The sequence below is a fragment of the Rhodamnia argentea genome, chromosome 4 (genome assembly GCF_020921035.1).
Source record: "Rhodamnia argentea isolate NSW1041297 chromosome 4, ASM2092103v1, whole genome shotgun sequence".
In the NCBI taxonomy this organism is placed as follows: Eukaryota; Viridiplantae; Streptophyta; class Magnoliopsida; order Myrtales; family Myrtaceae; genus Rhodamnia; species Rhodamnia argentea.
The window spans coordinates 3595117-3600539 of record NC_063153.1 but is presented as its reverse complement, the minus strand read 5'-3'; positions in this window follow the sequence as shown (position 1 = coordinate 3600539).

The window sequence follows — 5423 nt, the reverse complement described above, 5'->3', positions numbered from 1 at the left end:
AATCATTTATTAGAGCGTATGATTAGAAACTCTATCGAATGGTCGAGACATACCAATTAATTCTGCGAAAACTAGAGAAGTGGGTTCGGTAGTTATGTCGAGAATGTCATCGATGCCATTTTGGTACCGAGTTGAGTGTTTTTCTAACCTAAGAATTTATACAGATGCTCAAGGAGGTGAGGTAGGCTCAATGACCTATGGGTATCATGCAGATCGAGAATTTTCTATCCAATTAATCACAATCAAGTATTTAAGTGCGCAAATCAAGGAATCAGACATGCATGGATAAATCACATCAAATCATTCAACCAAATCAATCATGCCTTGCCTAATGAAGCCCTATAGGCTTAGAGAATGTCCAATTAAAGTTTAGGGTTGGTTCGGAAAATGTTTAAGGGCCAAACACCCAAAAGGGTAAAATGATCATTTAGGAAGGCTCAAGAGCCCAAAAATCACAAATTGGGGTCAAGCCAGTTGAATGTGATTATTTCCTATTTTTTGTGATTTTTTAGAATTTTTTGTGATTTTTCATGATTTTTTAATTTTTTTAAGAATTTTTTTAGAATTTTTCTTATTTTATATTGATTTTTATAATTTTTATAATTTTCAAATATTTTTTTTATTAAATTGAATTGGGTTAACCCGGTCAACTCGGATCGGGCCCCCGGTCCGGACCCGGACCAAGACTCGCTTGAGCATTAAAACGGCATCGTGTCCTAATTTTTTTAATTCTTTTCAATTTTTTTTCTAATTTTTAACCTATTTCTCAGAATTTAAAAATTCTATTTATTGATCTAATGTTCTCTATTAGACCACGTGTCAAGCTATTGACTGTCCAATCTATTTTTATTATAATATCCTATTCTATTCGGACTCGGCGACGTGTGTGCCACATCGGTGCCAACTAAGGCGCCGACCGGTCAACACCGCCACATTGGCTTCGTCTTCTTCGTGAGACCAACTACGAAATGAACGGCCGAGATTTCTCCGACGTCGATCGGCAACGAAACCTTGGCCAAATGACTTGAAACCTATGTCATTCAACTCATCAACTCCTCTGCTACAACATATCCAAAAATCAAACCATTTCATCCATGTATTCAACATGCACAAAGCTCGAACCAGAGTAGCCATGGCAATCCGAATCATACAATATAGAGCATATCAATGCAAATCCTTCACACAGTAGCATCATAATGAGTTCGGGAGACTTACCTCGAGCCCTAATTAAGCTTGCGATGACTAGGTTTGGCTGGCTAAGGTTCGACAGTCTCGGCTATGGAGGATGGTTCAACTCGGGTGTTTCAAGAAAAATCGATGCAAAAACGAGTGGTGATCATGATCGGTGATGCTCGGGGAGTAAAAGGCACATAACAATTTCAAAATGAGCATCGAATGAGTGAGATGCCAAGCGAGTTCCGAGAGGAAGCTCGGAGTTCAACACATCGTTTTCGACGATCTCCGGCGGCGCGAGTTGGTCCGATCGCTTTTTGGTGATGGTACAAAGCTTACGGAAGTGGAATAGAGCTTCAATTTGGTTTGGATCGCCTCGACTGAAGATGCACAATCCTCAATTGAAGCTCTGGCTATGGTGATGCCGAGGGAGTTTGAGAGCTTCTCTCTCTTCCTCTCACTCTCTCTCTAGTCTGTTGATGATTCTAGAACAAATGCCAGCTGTCTCTGTTGCTTGAAGATGCGTGAGGAATATATGGTTATATTTCAAATTTTTGGTGCCGCGGGAGGGGAGGTGTTTCGCCGAGTCACTTCTATGTGCGATCACTTGCCAAATGGCACGTCGACGGTGATGGAGACGACTAGGAATCCATCTAGCTCCGTTAGTTGCTCCGGTGAGTCGAAATGAACACCGATTTGGCTTAGTTTTCGGTTTTGTTGACTTTTGCGGGTCCGAGAGGTTGATTGGCCTTGACGGCGCTCCTCCAGCGGTCTCGGGTGACGGCTCCAGTTCGACGCAACAAGGAATGATGCGAGGAACAATAGCCCTCCCCAAACTCGTTCAATTATCACCGATCAAGCCTCCAATTTCATTGTCAAATCTTGGCTTGCACGTTTGAATTTGGCGCGAACCAGAAGAAGAAGAAGGACTGTTCGGTTGGGTTTATGGGTCGGATCCGGCCCGAACCGGTAGACCCGATCGATTTTTTTTTAAAATTACTCATAAATCTTGGGGAATCAGCCAAATTAAACCTCAAAATTGCACTCAAGGGCATGAATATTATCTAGAAATGTAATTTTGCCCAAAAGTTTATTGCGAATTGATTAAAAACCCCAATCTTGTGCTCGGACCCGATTGTGAAAAATTCCAATTTCAAGCCCTAAATGGTCAAATCAGATCAAACCACCCCCACCAATCGATTCAAAATACCAAAAACTATGGGGCAATGGTTTTATTCTTGCATAGCACTTCCTAAATTTTGATTAATTTCATTTTATACATGATCCGGGGACTAAAATGTGAGACTTTTGGTGCAATTGTGTAATTTCTTGAAACTCGGGGGTTTGAATGCAATTCAGAGTATTCAAGTTGAATGTTAGGACTCCAAAAATGTGAAAATTGCAAATTAAAAGACTCAAATGGTATTTTTTGGCCTAATTCAAGTTTATGCATAATGAACAAACATATATACTTGAATTATATTTTCGAACTTTTGGGAGGGCCAAGTGAAAAGGATTTTAAAAGACAAATATAGACTATTTTTACTTATTTTTCTGACCTTGAATGCTATTTGTCCCGAGTTTTCAATTATTTTTCTATTTTCAGAAAATAGGAAAAATTGCAAAAAATCTGAATTTTTTTTTTCAAAATAGTTCCCTAGGATTGGCCAAGGTCTCCAAAATTGATTTTGCAATTTTTTTGATTTTTTATGAATTTTTTGAAAATTTTACTAAAATCTACATATTAAAAATGAGGTGTCAACATTAACTTATTTAGGAAGTTTTCCAAAAAACTTATATTAGAAAATATAATATTAAGAAACAGTTCTTGAATTGATATTTATAATTGAAAATAGAATAGGGGAGTCAATGCTAAGTTAATTTTCTAAAGGATAAAAATAAAGTCAATGCTAAGTCAATTAAGTCGGTGGTAAGTCAATTTTCTAAAAGATAGAACAAATGTTATTTGCCATAAGTCAGTGCAAATTCAAGATAGAATAAATGTCACTTTCAATAAGTCAATGTGAAGTCAAGAGGTAAATGACAAATAGAAATATCATTTTCAAACATTTAATGATTGGATAAGATCAATGTCACTTTCAAATAATCAATACTAGGATAAGATCAACGTTACTTTCAAGCATTAAATAAAAAGATAAGATTCATTATTAATAATTCAAGTGGACCAATTAAATGAGGATAAATATCTAGCCTAGAAACCCGAGATGCAATAAATACAGTTCACACTGGAAATTTGGAAAAGAAGTTAGGAAAAGTTAAGATGTAATAAATGTATTTCACAATGGAAACTTGGGGAGGAAGCTAGAAAACTACTATAAATAGAGGTGAGGTCTCTTCAAATTTTCATAACCTACCATTCTCTCTTCCTTTTCTCTCTTCTCACGTGCTGTCCCTCTCTCTTTCCTTTCTTACGCCATCTCCCCCTCCCTCACGCCATTTCGCTCTCATGCCAAGCCCTCTCGTTTCTCACGTGTTCTTACTTGTTCGGTTATGATCTCGCTCATCCTTTGTGTGTTCTCGAGTAATTCTACATCAAAAAAGGTAAAGGGATTACTAGTTTTGATATAGGGATGTTAGCTTAATGCTTGTTGAAGTGGATGCATGGTTATTCTTTATGGATGAAGTGAGATGCGTGCTTGATCATATGTATAAAACTTGCTAAAGACAGGTTAAGAAATTAAGCCATTCTTGTGTGTACAAATATGTACTACATGCGGTATAGAAATTTTCATAGAACATGCGAATGGTATGATAATCCTAATCAAAGATAATAAAGAGATCATGTATGTGCAAGTATGTGATTGCCATTAAAAATGATGATCACCACCATTAGCTAGAAAAGCTATGGTGCAGGGGCTCGGGGGTAAATGACGAGAGTTTAAAGTGGCCGTTGCTCACGACAACGGAATTGAGTACCATCATTGCGCCAAAAGTTTACTTGAGTCGGTTGTGCAGACGTCGTTTATAAAGTGATTGATTGAACAAATATGCCATCGTACACGTGCAATGGCGACGTTGCCCAAGATCGAAAGTCCCATTATAACCTCGGGAAAAAGGATACCTAGAAACTGAAAAAAAAAAAGAATGCATGTTACTTTTATTAAATTGTGCTTGACATTGTGATTGATGTTAATGAGATTGTTATGAGAAATGAAAGATTCAAATGAGAACCCGAAAGTGAAAGGAAAAGCTTATGGCATTCATTAAGTGTATACTCGATATTATGACTAATATTGTGCCCGATGTATTTAAGTAATGGATCATAGGATAGCTTTGTAGTTCATAACGTCAGGTGTTATAACTTATACTCTATCTCGGAACTAGTGCTTTTTCCTACTGGGTTGTGTGCTCATCCCTTCATTTTTAAGAAACTGATGGTTTCACCATTTGCTCCTCTGTTCACCCAGCCTATCCATATGCATATGTATTATCGTGACGTTGGGGAAGTGGATTTTTATGATGTGGGTATGGGGTTGTGTAATGTGGAGGTAGTAGCTAAGAAAATATGAGAGCGAGTAAGTAACCTCTTTTGAATTTTGTTTGTAAAAAGTGAATGAGAGGTCGTACGTGATGTAAGATATAATTATGTACGTGTGTGTGCATATACTTATATATATATATATATATATATATATATATAAGATTATGTGTGTTTATGTATGTCTTGAAAGTTGCTATGCCTACTATTATCACACAAACCCATCAATGTGTTTCTGCAATATAAAGGTAAGGAAATCTAGTTTAAAAGTTAGAAAAAAAGATACCGTTGATTAATTTGACTGCTCGCTGTGCTATCCCTACTATTGTTTAAAATGTTGTCTGGAGAAGTAGCACATTCCGCATGCGCTTAATTAAAAGAAAAAAATGAATGTCTCGGTGACGCGTCCCGGGACGTCACAACTTAACGACAGAGAAGGATGTTAGTGTGCCCGATGGGTGCGGGACGTGACACTCATCTAGTGTCAAACTTGATACGTGAGCTAAAGACAACAAATCATACACTAACCGATAAACATCAAGTTCAGGCTATTATTAGGTCTCTTCTTGAAAGTTGGGAGCATATGAAAATCAACATGATGCATAATAAGAATATCATAATTTTTTATGATAGCGCATTATTTGGAATTAGAAGATGAGTGCCTAGAGGCCGCAAGATTCTCTACACATGCTTATGTTCCTAAATTTAGTTCGCGTAAAGCTTCGGACTTCAAGCGCAAAGGAACTATAAA